Genomic DNA, 17,496 nt, shown 5'->3' with positions numbered 1-17,496 from the left:
TCACAGAATTACATGCATCGTTGGGGAACATCCTGAAGTGTCACATTTTGAATTTTAGAAATAAAATTTTAACGCATCAAGTTCTTAATGCATGAACATTCTTTTAGCAGGATTTGTTCGGGCATTTTCATGTGTCTTGCTAAGCATTCACCTCTTAATTTCTCTTGAATCACACTCACTGTCAATTTTTATTTTTATTTTTTAAAGTCTAATTCAGTTTTCACACTAAATGGGATGCTTTTAGAGATAAGTAGTCTAATGTATTCTATAAAATGTTTCTTTCAAGAGACTTTTTGCTGCAAAAAAAAATATTCTCCAGCAAGATTTGAAAGGTGACTCAAAAACAGATGGCATTAGGTGCTGCAGTCAATTCAAAACTTCATTGCAGGCTTCAGCAATGAAGTGGTTACAGGAGCATATTTGGGAGCAGCATAAAAGAAAATTTACATTCCTTGAAACTCAAGCATCATTTTGTGTTTATGTGTGTGGGATTGGTTACAATGACCGTGTCTTCTACACTACAAGAGATCTTCATCAGGGCTGAAAGTGATATTTCATATATTTGATGTTCACCCTTCTGACAGATACAATATCACCCCCAAAAACCCGCAATTCAAATCACAGCTCAAATGTTTAAAACTTGCCACAGCTTGCCCGTAATCATGCAGTGCAAAGCCTGTTAATATTAGAAAGGCACACACTTAAGGTGGTCTTTTGGTTTATGAGTGAGATATTACAGACACAGCCATTGGAAAAGAAAAGAACAGTGCTGTATGTCATTATTAAGGTTTGAACAGGAAAATAAAATAAAGTTGTTCAAACTTTGAAAACTCCAGGTAGCCAGAGATCTATTACAACTCTAGCAGAATTTTGCTAGGAAAAATCCCTCAAAGGATACCATCAGCCATAATTAAAACTAGCTGCAATAGCTTCAGCAACCTGGCTTGACAAATAACTGTGAAGATCTATGTGAGTTTGTACTTGGCAGCTACTCAGATGTTCTGCATTTTTGTCCTGTTTGCTAATGGTGTGGTGCACCCTATAGGAGACTGCATTTGAAAGACATTTCAGTAATGACTAAAGTGGATGTCTTATGACAGTTTCCACCAAAGCCTGAATAATTTAACTTTTATGCATACGCCAAACCAGTGCTGTTACTTTTCGTGCTTAATGTGGAAATGCGTCATTTCACATTCTTGGGTAACACAGAAAAGAAATCTTGAAAAGAGAAAGCAGAGGCAGCATCCTCCAACCCTGAAGTATCAAAATAATATGGACAAAGTTAAATAAAGTTACCTAAATTAAATTATTGTCAGGTATTCTGAGTACAGCTATCTTTAGTGGCACTAATAATTAATTCTGTGGCTCGATAGCAGCCACAAAGACAGGGATTCAAAGACATGATGGCTCCAAAGTCCTTTTCTGTGTCAATAATCTGATTAAAAAACAAACAAACAACAACAACAACAAAACACTTTTTTCTACTAGCACTGTTTCTCTTTTATCTCTCCAGCCATTATGACCCCCAAAACTCTGCTATTATTTTTCAGAGATTTGTTCCCACAAGTTTCTTTAGCATAAAAATTTTGGAAGAAATAAAATTTGGCCCAAGCCAACCCTTTGCAGGTGAAGAACATACAGGTCTTATATATGTTAATAATGGAAGACTTTGCAATGTTATATAAGATTTCATCAGTGTTACATTAAATGAAAATTATGAGTTTTCTGCCCCCCCAAAAAATCTAGAATAACACTTAAAATCTATATATATATTTATGTGTGACTCCTGTGTGAATGACATAAGTATTTACATCTGTTTACATGTATATGCAGACATAACATTTACATATACCTTGCATATGCTTTAAGTGCTATTCCCACAATTATTTTATGCACATACACAAATAAGCATATAAGCAGATATTGTGATCACATACACATCATTAAACACATCTAAGGTCCTAGCCTTATCAAACAATCTTTTCAGGTTAAAATACAGTGAAACAAAATGACATGTGATGACAATGATATTGGAAGCTGTGATTACATAAGTATTAATGGAATTGAGCAAGGACCCTGGAAAGGGAGCCCCACAAATTGGATGCTGCCCATGTCATCATCCTTGCAACCTTGACCACAATTTGCTGCCAGTGAGAAAAACAACGAGGTTCAGAATCTCATTCTTTACCAAGGTACCAGAGTGGTTTTAATACAAATGAGCGCTATTATCTTTGAAGCATCATTAGGACACTTTCTGAAAAGGGGAAAACAGTAAGTGTTAGAAGAGCTCCCTAGTCAAATCCCCAACATAAGCAAGAAAAACAACAAAACCAACCAAAAGCCACCCTTCAGTCTAAAGGAAGCATTGTACAGTATTAATTGCACTCTTTGGGGGGAGTTCCCGAACAAAATACAGTAGTTACAGGAAAACAGTAATGTTCAGTCAACCTTACACTGACAGATCTAATTCCCTATTCATTTCCCCTAATAAAAAAAAGAAAAACAGAAACAAGACCAATGAGCTAAAAATAACTCCTTGCCACTCTATTTTCAGTGCTTCAGCTATTGATTCTTACATGCTCTAACATCTCCCTTTTGCCCTTGTGGATCCTGTGCTTATTACATGCCAGTCTACCAGAAATCAGTGAGGCAGAGCAATTCTTCATATTCCTTGGCCATGAAAGGCCCTCACATACTGTCCCATGAGTTCCCTATACCTTCTGTGTAGTCTGTTACAGACGGCCCACAAAGGAAAACTGGAGCCCCTTCTGTGGCTTCATTTTGCACCAACAATGCAAAATAAAGGGGAACAGAAGAGGAGTCGATGGTGAGAAGCTTGTGTTCACAGCAGTCCAAATTGTCAGCTGGCTGAAATATCTTAGCACCAATCAGGCAATCTCTTTATAGGAAAGCTTTAGAAAGAAAAAGTGAAAGACTCCAAGTGACAGCAGGAGGAAGGCATGGAAAATGCTTATGCAACAAGTCACAAAACAAAAATTGGCATATTAACCATATACAGCACAATGGAAAAGAAGACATAGTAGCATCTCCAGCTTAGCTTTTATGTTATATAGGAGAGAAGCAGCATGAAGCATTTCTGACAGAGGCTCACAGAGAGAAATGGTTTAGCACACTTGAAACCCAAGGGAGTTTTCCAATTAAGAATGACAAACATGGCCAGTGAGCTGAGCCCCAGCTCGTGCTGCCAGCCACACAACATAGTTGTTATGCAGGCCAGAAGGTTTTTAAAACCTTCCTAGTGATCTCCAGGAGCAGTAACATTTCCACCCTCTTGAAGATGATGCAGGCCTTGTTCTAGCAAGCTGATACAGCTTTGCTTGGTCTCAAAACCACCATGCAGGTCTGCAATCCAATTCCCCACCTGGCAAAACTCCATTCAGCTATGCCCAGCTCATGATTTCACTCTGCTCTGCTTTCACCCTATGTTTGGGCTATTGTTTTTCAATTTATGACTGTATTTTATTTTTTTTTGGCTGTTTTCTCCCCAGCGTGGTCTCTGCTGACCATGATTGCTGGCTTCTACAACCCTGGAGTGCAACTGAAGGGAAGGCCAGTCATGTAATTCCATGTTCTTTTTACTCTTTCCCATAGTAAAACAGCTCAGCTCAAACAGGAAAAAAACTGGAAACCTCAATGCCACTGGTGAATTTCAGATGGTTATCTATACAGTGTGAAAATCCTGCTTCTGCATGGGGCCTTGATCAGAAAGGAGCTAATGATCATATATTATTAATCTGACCACAACTTTAAGTTCTATTTTTAGTGTAAGAGGCCATATTAATAGGTGTGATTTTCACATTAGCAGTATGAAAACCACAGCTTATTAGTAATATAAACAAATCAGAAAATGCACATCTTTCATAATTGCAAACTTTAATGGTAGTCAACAGGTATACAACAAGCCTTTAGATGTAGATTCAATAGCATCAATAAGGTGACACTACAGCTTATTGTACACAAAATGCATCTGTGAGTGCTGTTGGCCTAGGCTAGACTCCTATTCACATTGCTTTGAAAGTAACATTCTGAAACGGAAGCTCTTGAAAACAACCACCACCACCCACCTTAAAATGCATGTTTTAGTTCTGGCCTAAAAGATTTAGGGAGTTGCTTCTGATGGGGAAAAATAGTCTACAGAGAAAACAAAATGTCTTAAGTCTTCGATTTAGACAATCACCAAGGTTCAGGCATGAAAGTAAGTTTTATTATTTTGATCTTCACTTCAATTAGGGCAGAAATATCCTTCAGCTTGCATCTGAATTGCTAAATTTTGGTTTGATTTACCAGTCATCCCTAAATGCAGTCCAAATTGCCCTCTGGATTTTATAACTCTCACTGGACAAATAATTTAGAAGGCTACTGCTGATTGACTTCTAACACTCTCATATTCAAAGCACGTGCCTTGAATGTGTCCCAGGACAGAAATGGCATAGGACCTGACCTAAAGAAGCTCCAAAGGCATTCTTTATCAGGAATAAAAGGTTATTTCATCCAGCATTTCAGAGGTTGCACTGAGAGGCAATCTGTGTTTAGATTCCAGATCTAAAACCAAAATACGTAAGAATGTGCAATCCTGCTGTTTCAAAAGCTAATATAACTCAAACTACTATAAACTCATTACCTGTTACATATTTTATATGTAATAGGCAGTACGTATTTCTTATGTTACCAACTTTTCCCTTCTATAAGCAAAAAGTTTTCTTACTTTCAAAGGTTTTGTTTTCAAAGGGGTTAGTTGCCTTGCTGATGTTTTAAACTTTCTGTAAATGAGCCATTTGATAAAGTAACATTTGTACCGTTTGTTTCTACACTTGTTGGCAGACATACTCATCTCACAATCTTTGCAAGACACCTGCCTCCAGCATCAGATATGAACTGATTTCTGAAGGCTTTAGTATTTTACCAGGGCAGAAATTGCTCCGAATTGACCTTCTGTTCCTATTATAATTGTTATCACAGAGGCTTTTCTTCTTCTGCATTTGATTTATCATTTCTGACTGTCTTTGTTTGTGATACATAAACAAACACAGTATTTAAATGATTTATAGTCAACAAACTGTCTTTATTATTGTGATTCCAGTTGCACAAAGTTTTTATGCAAAATTATACCTGTTCTCTGGTTTACTTGTCTGAGAACACTGCAAATGTAGGTAAAATATTTCCAAAAACCATAGCAGATCTGTATTTTATTATCATAGCTTGTATAGTTTGAGGGTGAGTATGTGGATTGTGTGATTAGCTGAGTAGGAAGAAAACACATTCCCACACGATTGAAAAGAGCTGAAACAAAGTGGGATACATTAAAAACCATCGTACAAAACTATTTGTATGCACAGCATGTGTTGGAGTGTACATATGCCCATGTGTATATGGCTCTATAAATTCTTTTGTTTTCACTCATACTGTTCCTTGGGCTAATTATAATTTTCATTCTGAAACATGACTGCAGTAGTAGCTCAGCATTAATGAATGCTGTCAAAAGTCACCTAGATGCAAGAAATGAAGTCACTCTCTTGATCCCTTATAACATCAATTAGTACAAGCTCTACAGTAATATCTTATTAGGTGGCAGCATTTCCTACCGCCGGAGATACTAAGTGTGTCACATCCTTTATTACACCTTAATTACAAATCATACTCTGCTTGCCTAAAGCCTTCACATAGTTGCCTCCTTCCTGCTACTTTTCTTTCTACCTGCTGTCCAGTCCTTTCCTGTCTCGAAGGCTGCTGCCTCCTGCATTCCTCCAGTGACGGCTGCGGCAGTGACACAGAATGTGATGCATGCAGGGCTTGTCGGTTCCTCCATACGTTTGGTTAGCTTGCACACTGCGCACACGCAGCCCAGGCAGCCCTGGGGCTGAGCGCGTCTGAAGGACGGATTTCATTACACGTTCCTTTCCTTCCATCCCATCCGTTTAGCACTTTATCTGTTTTTTGAAGAACATAACAATTTTTAGAAAGAATTTAATGATAGGATGAACTGTGTCAGACAGATGACTTCAAATTATAGTTATTAGAATTCCAGCCTAACAATCTGCACTTTAATAATTTATCACTGAAGAGCTCTTATTTTAAGCTCCTCTTAGAAATGCCTTTTCTCTGCTGTGTGTGTAACAGGGGAGAGGACTGGCAAGTTCAATGACTTTTTAACCCATGTTTTCCCCTCTTACCAAGGCACAGGAATATTTTTCTCTTTCTATCCAATGTATCGCAGCTGCAGAAATCTTCTTTATACTGCAGAATAAAGATGCTTGAAATAGCTGAATTACTCTAATTCAGATCATTCCATAAGAACTGCAGATATTGCCCACTACACATACATTTTCTACAAGACATTATATAAAACTACTTAATTTTATAGCAAAAAGTCAAAAGCTTTTGTCCTCAGGGGTTGCAAATTCATTGTGATGGTGTAAAGTCAATAGCTGTAACATACACCTGCCAATGACCTAACTTCATATTGGGCATCTTCTTGGCTGAGCAGGAAAACTGCATGTTTTTTAGCAAGACTCATGCCAGTGGAAACACTCAAGCAATGGAAAGCTGCGAGAGATCACGGGCAGCCAGCCTGTGTCTATCCTGGGCAAAGGCCTGGGATTTCACCCTGCGGATGCTGCTGTGGGACTGCTGCAACAGCAACTGCTACTCTCCCACAGCTTCAGGGCTAGGCATTTCTTCTGCTGTCTGGTGGTGGTCCTCTTAGTTTTCCAGCTATTTATGTGCTTATATGCCCACACTAATATGTAAGAAGTACATACATACATACATATACACACATATATGAATATATAATTCAGAGATAACTGTAGGGTCTCTCTCACACTTTTTTTTTTTTTTTTTTTTTAATGTGTGTGCACTTTGTATTCTGATCTTGACATAAACTATTTGTTATCTACTCTGAAAGATGACTTGAAAACAACCCATAAGGTTTCACTAGCAGTTTCATGTGATAACCTTACACTTCTCCTTTGTTCCTCCCCACCTCCACCTACTTGAAAGAGCAATTTCCACAGGCACTTTCCCTTAGGCACATTTAGCTACTTGTCTTCCATCCTGGCCTCTAAGTGAGCATGATCAGTGGAAATGAATGGAGAGTAGGTAAATTAACACCAAGTCCTTAATAATTACATAGACTTCTGAGAGTGTTTGAAAATGAACCCTAGTTCATGAATATCACTTCTTAAATTCCTTTTTAGCCATTTGTCTTTCTCTTTCTTACTAAAATCTGTGTTCTTCCCCAGATTTTTTTTTTTTTGTTGTTGTTTTTCTTTCCCCAAGATGTTCTCAAGAAGTACTTCTGCTTTTAAAAAGAACTGATGCAATACCCCTTCGGAAAATGACCAAGATACCAGGAGAGCTGAAAATTGCTGGGGGTGCTTGGAATGTGCTTGGCTGCAGTTTCTCTGCAGTTCTTGGTGCCTGGATGCTGAAGGAATAAGCACAGGGACTCTCTTCTGACTGCAGAAAGATAAATGGAGGTGTCTTTTCCTGTGCCTTGAGCATCAGGTACCCCAGGGAAGGCCATGTAACCCAGAAGCTAATGAAATGGAGGCCGAAATGCAAAATGGTTTGGCCAGCCTCTATTTTTCATAGCTTTTACAAATCTGCAAAACAGACACTAGTGTTTTTAAGTATGCACTTTCCATCATGCTCTCTTTGCTCTTTTAAGTTGTTTTCTTTTAAGATGCATCCTCCTCCTTTCCCAAAATGCATAATTAGTTTCTAAAAAAGGAAACAGAACCCCATTTGTTTATCAAAGGGGCTAGAACAAGCTCCCAAAGAGCCATTCTTGAATAAATAAATACAGATGCTAAGTGCAATTAGAAAAGGAAAAAGACTGAATATTTATCTTCTTACCTGAGAGACTGATCATTGCCCAACCTTTTATGCTTTCCTGCACAGCTCTGAAGACACACTTTTGTACAGAAGAACAATCGTATAGCTCCCTCACAGCCACTTTAATCTGCAATACCAGTAATATATGTCACGACGTTTCCATGCCTTGGAAAGCCTACAAGCAGGGTAAATTTAACTGTAAGAGTCTGCCATTTTCTTTCTCTTGAATTAGCAAAATGTATTCACATCCGATGAATTAGGTTAGTGACACAGAAGGGGGAAATGAGCAGGAGATCTCAAGGGAATTGGTGAGACACATGTTCCCAGCATCGCCAATTTCTACATGTTTTAGTCCTCTCCAGTAATATGAAAGATGTATTTTCTTTCTCCTTGGAATGCTTTATGTGCTAGGCAAATATTTGTTTTTAAATTCAATGCCATTCACAGTTTTCTTTTTTACTGGGATTCACCTCACCAAATGTGTCAGGGCATCTGTCCATAAAGCAGACAACAACTTGTGAACTCTTTATACTGCTCTCCGTTTGCAAAGAAATAGTGGTAGGGAGGATGGTCGTCTGATCCATCTCAAGATGAGAGGACTCATACTCCATAAATCCTGTATTTCCCTCTACCAACTTTAAAAATCAAAAAAACTGACTTAAGATATTCAAACTGGAGGTATTTTTACATCTAGAGTTACAGTTCAGTGTCATCAACATAAACTTAGCATGTTTGCATTTGGTCAGATTAATATGATCCTTCAAGCCTACTTGTCTCCTGTGGAACCAGGATGCAACAAGTGGCAGGAAGCAGCATGTAGAGGACCTCACGTCTCTGAGACCCTGTTTATCTGCACCTTGCTTTAAAATGGTGTGCTCACATGGTAGAGTGTAGAGCCCAAGAAATTCCCCTATGGGTACTGACCACATCATAGGAGAAACCTATAATTAACAAATATTTTGTCTCACCATGTGATATGGGAATATCTGTGTCATTGTGTGCAAGAGAAAATAGTCTGTCTCTTGAGGATCACCAAGGGGCTTACAGGCTATGTACTGGGGAGTGGCATGACAGATTTATTCTGGGGGGTTAACTTCGGTCTGTGGGCTCTCCATCCCTTTGACAGAAATCACCTTCAGGGAATCTCTCTGAAAAAAAAATAATGTCCTAATCTAGAATGGTGCTTCTTCAGTTTCTTCAAATTAAAAAAAAAAAAAAAAAAAAAAAAAAAAAAAAGGCAATTGCTAATTATTGTTTCAGTTAAAAAGAATCCTATGATTAGACAAAATATATATTCAAAAAAACCAGCGCAAACCATTGAGTTCTTTCCTTTTTCTTTCTTTTGTGTTTTGTCCCTGTTGTTAAAAGGTAGGCAGAAAAAGGGAAACAAAAATAAAATCTTTTGAACTATCCTTAAGAAATTTACCTGCTACCATTCTTTTTTAAGGCTTCTAAATAGCCATTTACTTTTAAAATTACTATAGTTATTTTAATTTATTTCACAGTATGACAGAGTTAGAGAAAAGCTGAGGTAGGAAGAGACCTCTGGAGATCATCTAAACCAACCTCCCTGCTCAAGCAGGGTCACTCAGAGCAGATTGCTGAGGACAATGTCCAGTAACATTTTGACAATTTCCAAGGCTGGAAAGTCTGCAAACCATCTGGACAACACATTCTGCTGCTTGATCACTCTCACTGTCTGATAACGCAAAAAAGTAAGAACTATAAAAAAAATGCATCTAAATGAAATTTCTTATATTTCAGCTTGTACCCACTGTGCCTCTTGTACATTCACTGTGTACCCCTGAGACGAGAAGAAAGCCTGGATCCATCTTCTTTACTGCCCCATCAGGTGCTTACATCTGCAGCTAAGATCCCCCCAAGCCTTCTCTTTTGCAAGCTACACAGCTCTCCCCTGATGGCAGATGTCCCCCAGCGTGGCCCACCTGCTGGTGGGAATGGAATGACCAGCTCTGTCGATCAGCAGCTCTCACCACACACCTGGACTTTTGTCAGCATTGGAAACATGGTGCCTGGCAGATTTGTGCACATTGGCACCCCTTTGGAGTTACATAGAGAACAGCCAATGCCATAGCGGCTGACTTGAGAGTCATGCAGGTACTAGCTGATTTCAGAAAAGGTTACTTGCATAATAACACCTTTAAATGAAGTGACATGCTTTAAAGCTGCCACTTTAGTCACTTTCCTTTGTCTCAGAAGCTGCTGTGAAGCTGAAAGGAGGGCAAGTACGCCTCCATTATATGCCACTTTATATATACATTATATGCAGTTGCTCCTTCTAGTGCAGTGGTTTCAAGTGGCTTTCCTTTTCCCTGAATTCCAGCCTGCAGTTCTCCAAAAGCTTAACTTAGCTTTCTAACCCAACGTTCATTGATCTATTAAAGGAATTAACTACATGCTCAATCAAGTAACCCTGAAGTGATTAATTGGAATGTGTTTAGTTCATTGACCTGTTATTATATGATATGCTAACTTCTGATGATAATGAAGGAGAGTGGCACATTAACTCTTTTCATTGGGGAGGGGGGAGGGAGGGGGGAAATGAATGGACACTCTGGCTTCAGAACATTTATTTTCTAACAAATCTGTGTGGAAGAAGTCCATTTGTTTTTTTTGTTTGTTTGTTTGTTTTTTCCAGTATTGCCAAACCTAGGTGTTTAGACAACAAGTTCTTAGTCTTGAAAATTCTTGACATTTTAAAATGGTAAGTATATTGGGCTATTTTTTAATATCTAAGCCTTTAACCCATTTTTGGATTTCAGTTTGAATTTTGACAATGAAGATTAAAAGAAAACTCATGTTTCAAGTAAAAGGTGAGAGTGTCATATTAACATGTTGTTCTGGATATTGGGAAGATTCTGACATGACTGAGGAAGATATCTTCCCTTGGGAAGATGACTGGTTTCTGGAGAGCCTATGTCTGTTTGATGTTATAATTTGACAAGAAGACTCAAAAGTATAATTCAGCTAGCATGAAAGGACACTGTGACACAGATGACTGAATATCAGACAAGATCAGCTAGTGCAAAAAGTCAAGTCTTTGCCCAAAGAGAAGTGCCAGACAGGTAACACAAATGTGTAATACTGCAGGGAAAGGAAAGCTGCCGAAACAAAGCCTGGTATCTCTTGAAGAGACTTGTAGTGCCTATATCCTGCATTTCATCCAACCTGCAATTGGCATAACATTGTGCCTGAGAGAGAGGAGAGAGAAAGAGGGGAAAAAAAAAAAAAAAAAAAAAAAAAAAAAAAAAGTGTAACACTTTCCTTCCGTGCTTTAGACTTTAAATCAATTAAATTTACTTTCAACACAGAATAAGCATCATTCCACAGCAAAGTAATTGAACAAATAAATGTCCATCACTGCTACTGAACTGAGCTCCTGTGGTATAAAATAACAGAATAGGAATGGACAAAAAGATCCCATAGTTGATTGTACACAGAGATTGGATTGGATTGGAAGAAACTCCCTGGGCAGAACCGCAGCTCCCATGGGGTAGGCTGACACTCAGTCAGCCTGCTGCAGGTACGCTTGCTCAAACAAACCACACAATGGAAATGGAGTTCACAGGACTTTCCTGCACACATCAGTCCCCCTAGATCAGCCAGCAGCATCAGACATGCCAGAGGAAGGTGCAAACTTAAAACAAAATAAGAGAAGTTGTTTAAAATGCACTCACTAATTCATTTATTCACCTCCAAGTGCAAAAGTGAAAGAGGAAGCCTTTCCATACTCAGCCATTATCATCGTCCTATAACTTTTTTTAGCCTACAACTGCAGATGATTGCCTGCTCAGGAACTTGTTCACCTTCCTAGTTCTACCAATGGATTTAACTGGAGATACTATCACTCCTTCAAACAGCAGCTTTTAGATGTGAACTTATAGGTAAAGTCAGGCTGCATCTTGAAGTACATGACATCTCTCTAACAAAAATGCTCAATATGACAGTCGTGTATTTACACAATGAACTAAAGACAGTTTTGACAACATATCACTGAAGTGATTAGTGATCCTTGAATATTTTCAGCAATCTTTTCTGGCCTTACAGAGATGAATATTTTGCTTGCTTTTCTTATCATTGTGCATGTCAGCAGATGTTTTCACCATGCTGTCCACAGCGACAGAGAGGGCTTTTTCCAGAGTGTCAGCAGCAGGAACACAGAAGACTAGGGGGAAGACAGTATAAACTGATATTGGAAGATGATAACATCAACAAAAAGGAATGAATCGTTTGAGTTTTATTCAACTCAGAATCAGTTACCACATTAAAAATGCAGCAAATTTGTACAACATCTCAAAGCATGCAATATAGCATGAGAAGAATAATTCTAATTTGTAGGTACTGTTAATTATTACTATCTCATTAATAACAATGGGAACTTTTTTTTTTTTTTGTAGAGAATTAGAAATCAATTTGAAAAGTAATTACTTCATTAAATTTGGTGATTGTGTGCTACAGCCATCTCAATCTTCATTAAAATGAATGACAGGCAACTTTTCTCATTCTTTATGCTATGTGAGTTTAAAAAGTGCAACTTTCCTATTTAATCTTAAAATAAGGTTGAAGAGTTATTGTACACATTCCTGAAGCAAATGGGTAGAGGATTTTGGAAATTAGAAAGGTATGCCTGTATTGTAGCCACAGAAACCAGGACTACGTTATATATTTACTGACATTAACGAAACACAGGAAGGAATCACCCTCACTGGTTGCATGACAAAGAGCACATCTGCCATCAGATTAAATGATTTGGAAGTTTCAGCTGAGAAGGCTTGGAGAGACTTATCTGGGCATGATAACCTTTCTGTAACTTCTGGTCCCACACAGTACCAGCCGAGGCACTGTAGGTCAGGCCAAATCCCATAGCAACAGCAGAATTTTCTGAGCTGTCAATGTCTGTGACACGATAGTAATGGGAAGACACCACAGGTCCAATGACACACCATGAGACCAGAAGGAGGTTCTGGGTCCTGTGCTCGAGAAGGGACAGGGAAGGGTGAGACAGATTGTGTCATATTTAGGAGTGGAGACAATATGGGAAGGCAGATTCCACATCACTCAGACTGTTGGAAAACTCACAGAGAAGGGTCTGAAAGGTCTCCAAGGTTATGCTCAAGGAGGGATGGTCTAACAGCAATTTTCTTAGGATATAGAAACAACAACAAAAACACTATTCAATTATATACTCAGAACATCAGGCTTAAAATGGGCTTTAAAAATATGCAGATGTTTTCACAAAATAAGGTTAGCTAGCTACAGGCCTCACTAAATGTCCCCCTTTCAGTCACCCAGCCACAGTCCTCTAACAAATCCTCCTATTCAATTTGAGGAGCTTCAGGCTGTTTTCACTCTGTCTTCCATACTAGCGGCAAGGAGTCAAACATGCTTATTTGCATATTTTTCCTACTCTCTCATTTTGCATTTCTGTGGGCTCCTAATGCATGCTGACTGTTTTTTTTTTTTCTCCACACTTCTGTCTTACCTGTCTTACATCTTGAATGATGAAAGGGTGAGAGAGAAAGGAAAGTTGTCAGAAATCAGTAAATTGGGATCTATAAAAGTGAGGTGGTTAAATATTCAACATAAGAAGTTGCTGCAGCACCTGAAAAGACTGAGAAACAGCAGCAAAATTCATCTGTTTCATAATTCCTTGAGCTTTCTAACAGAAGTGTGCAAAATAGCAAAAAAATGATTTAGTCTGAATGCAAGTCATTTCTGATGTCCCACTAGTAGGCTGGGTTATACATCTTCTAGTTGCCCCGGCATGGTGAAGCCATGACTGAGATCTTGGCAGAGTCCCAAACACATTTACTGCTTCTATTCATGAACCAAGCTTTTGCCTTTTGCTGCAGCAGAAGGGGACAGAGGCAGAAATGGGACTTGGTGTAGTAAGAGAACAGGGTAAGGGTAATGCCATCTCTATAATGATTTGTCATATACCTGAGGAAAATTAATATATTTTTTCTTCTGTTTTGCTTTGCCTGTCCCTTTCTCCTTCAATCTGTATTTAGCTTTCACTTAGTCGTTCTGTATAGTTCTTGGTTTTAAAGACTTTAATCATTCTCACTCATCTGTAGACTTTCTACAATTAGTCCACACCTTTCTTGAAGTGTAATATCAAAAAAAAAACCAACTAGATATAGTCTTCCAGTTGGTATTTTGCCAGTAAACAGCACAGGAGTTATTTTTACATGTTTTATTTTTATTTCAACCAAGTATCACTAGCTGAAATAATTCCATCTAACTTCATGTTGTAGCTATCTAGCTATCTACATCTGGCCTGCATGTCCTTAACTTCCTGTGGAGTAAATGTCCTGATTTCAGGGTGCAACTCATACAAGTATCTTATCTATATCCTTTAGGTGAGTTGAAGAGTACCTCAGAATTGCCTGTTTATATTCGTTCATCATATAGAGATCACGGGCTGATCAGCTAAAATGTAGGCACTCACCTACAGTGTGTGTGACTGCTTTCAGCTAGATAGATGCCATCCTTCATCTACCGTCTAATTTGTACTTTTGGATGCTAGAGAACACTGGATTGGAAACAATTACTTGGATCATTGAGTCCTGTCCCCTGCAGATATGGACAACTGGGCTATATATACATATAATTCAGAAGCAACTTCACAGACTAAGGTACTTTGCAAGTCACAGAACACTTCCAAATACTCATTCAACCAGTAGTGAAAGACCCAAATCTCAACTGTAACGTGTCTCAGGAAAAGAGGAAGGATGAGGAATTCTATATTCCTGGGAAAGCCCGTTGATAAAACTACCCTGAATAGCTGTAAGAAGCTGACCAGACAATCCACTACACAGGAGAGCCAATGTTTGCTAATAGACTGATAGAGAATTGAAATTCCCTACCAAACTCAAATATGTTACATATTTTAATCTTGCTTGAACACAGTACACTAATCTTGATATATACTTGAGGTAAGTTCATGGCCCATGTGGCACCCTCTGTCATTAGTATAGCTAATGCGCCAGGGTCTGGTAATCCTTGCATCCTGAGACTACAAACTGTATGTCACTGGGTTAAAATAAATAAATAAATAAATAAATAAATAAATAAATATTCCTGGTCAATCACTACATTTGACCTCTTCTGAAACAGTGCACCACATGGGCATATGCACAATCGTAGCAAGTGCAGCACTACTGTGTACTTGCTGTCTGCTGTCACTGTAACAAGGAATCAAGTATAATGCTTGAACGCTGCAGATCATTTGGATTGGCTAAGTTAATAAGGAAGTTCAGTCCTGTGCTTATTCAGATATAGACACAACACTTGGCTTTCCAGACACGTTAGAGTGCAGTATACTTTTTCTTTTTTTTGCTTGCAATAAATTGCAGGTTAATATTAAATACAAAATGCTAACAGAGAAGCAATGTATTAGCATTTTTTGGATGAAAAGATGACATTTTATATACCCTTAAGGAAAACTATTGTTTGCTCCCTGGAGCCACCCTGACCAATTTAATTTCCCACATCAGTACACATCATGAAGTCAAACCTTCTCACTTCATTGTTCAATCTATGGTTAACACTCAGAGTATTGGATTTATTTTTCCTCTTCTATGTGTTTTCAATATGTTGGTTGAATTAGACATTCTCTTTCATGGGTATTCACACAGTTGCCATTACTGGCTTAATGTAATTTGGTTTCTTCATTTCATCAAAACAGAACCACACACCCAGATCTGCAGTGGCAAGAGAAAGCCAAAGTGGTAGACATTGCATGGTAGTGGTATGGAGTTGAAACATTTAGGTAAATCAACACATACAGGGAGAAAAAAAAAAAAAAAAAAAGTGAATGGATTCTCATTCTCTTGAATCCTTCATGAAGTTACAGGATGAGTTAAAAGTTAAAATTTTCAAACCATCACTACTACAAGCATATCCAAACCCTACTGCTTGAAACCAAAGAAAGATCCAAATTTGGAGATGTTAAAACTAAACACTGGCTGCAAAAGTGTAGCCTTCCCACCTCTAAGTGAAAACCTTTGACACTTTGACAGGTCCCAAAGTTTGAAACTTTGTGCATCTAATCCTTAGGAATGATGAAAGGCTCAGCTGAACTTGCAAAGATTTGGCCTTATAGATCCAGGGATGTCAGAAAGCTTAGCCTGAGCCTGTTTCAACAGTGTTTTTAAAACAGTACCAAATGTAGCTTTTGTGAACATTCATGAACTCACAGATAACATCTCTTTCTGCTAACATGTCCATAATTGTGATAGCCAAAAAGCATGAATTTACATCATATTTAACGTTTCTCTCTGCTGAGCTCGATTATTAGAAAATTGAAATTGTAAACTAACAAAAATATCTCCTAAGAAGTTAGAAATGCTGAAAGGATCATCATCATAAAGCATTTCCAAAATTGCATACAATTGAAGTCAATTTCACATTGTTGCTACAATGAATACCTTAGGAAAGCTGCAAATGATGTGCTTTGAGTCTTTATATCATGTGCCAGGCTTTCAACCTAATTTGGCCCAAGCACATTTTTCACTAATACTTACGTGTTTGCTCCTTTGAAAGGAAAATCTGACTTGGCTTTCTATATTAGCACATTCTTTTAATCCTAAGCCATGTCTTGCTACATAATTTCTGTCATTAAAAAGCATTAAAATCTCCATTCTAGAAAATATATAGGAGACATTTTAAACAGTAGCATTTTTCCACTTACTTCAAATATAGAAGGAAAAGCAGGAAAAAAAAAAAAAAGCAAAAAAAAAAAAAAGCAGTATGTGGTAGTGGGGGAGAGCATGAGAGCAAAATCCTGAGAGATGAGGCATACGAAACTGGCTAGCTGCCTAGCTTCCTGATGTTCTTTGTTAGGTGCTTGCTGAGACTTACTAGAATTTCAAATTGTTTTCTAAGCTGGTGAATAGCAGGTGCTTCCTAACCAGATCATAATGAGTACAGAGGTTCAACTCCATGGAGTCATTTCTCCCTGCTTTTGGCTGTCTTTTGAACTTGAGGAGACAAAGCAGTGGATCTAGAAACTGGAAATTTTATTTGAAAACCCACATACACAAGGCAATTTTGTAACCCTCCATACATAGAGGGCTAACAAAAGAAAGCATTATGTTATTAATTTCACATGCTGTGGGACATATTGTGATGTATTTTGGGATATGTATATTAGATCTGATACCAGACTATGTGTCAAAAATATCAAAACCAAACCTTCACTGCTATTTTTACTTACCTATAGAGGTTCTTGTTACATGCACTTCATTAGCACAGTAAATGGAAAATGCTAAATACAGAATGCCAAGTGACAACACTCCAGATTCTTTATTCCAGCTTCTTCCAATGTTCATCTTCTTCCTGAGGCTTAATCACAGGACATGAGAAATTAAAAGGTCATCACTCAAAGATACCTTTTTCCTTGCCCTTATCAAGACATATCCTACCTGTCACGGTTTTAGCATTTGTTTAAGGACTTAATGAAATTAAGTCTTTTCTTGGACTTACAGCTCTGAAAGATGAGCAGTGAATCAGCCTGTGCCAGAAAAATGTACAGTCTACTGAAAAATCGCCATGTGCTACCCAAAGAGAGAACATTAACGTTTCAACAAAGTGAAGTGAGATTGAGTACTGTAG

The 17,496-nt window shown here is 38.1% G+C and overlaps 1 long non-coding RNA gene across 1 annotated transcript; it reads right to left on the bottom strand.

Moving 5' to 3' along the window:
* Positions 1 to 4,099: 4,099 nt before the first annotated feature.
* On the bottom strand, positions 4,100 to 17,206 carry LOC116498062. Its single transcript, XR_004254150.1, has 3 exons — positions 17,099 to 17,206; positions 7,879 to 8,032; positions 4,100 to 5,948 (listed from the first exon to the last, which is right to left on the bottom strand). It is a non-coding gene; the product is annotated as an uncharacterized LOC116498062 (long non-coding RNA).
* Positions 17,207 to 17,496: the final 290 nt, after the last annotated feature.

Source organism: Aythya fuligula, chromosome 1 (assembly GCF_009819795.1).
Source record: "Aythya fuligula isolate bAytFul2 chromosome 1, bAytFul2.pri, whole genome shotgun sequence".
NCBI lineage: Eukaryota > Metazoa > Chordata > Aves > Anseriformes > Anatidae > Aythya > Aythya fuligula.
Note: the sequence above shows the minus strand (reverse complement) of the source record. Positions and strands in the feature narration are given on the sequence as shown.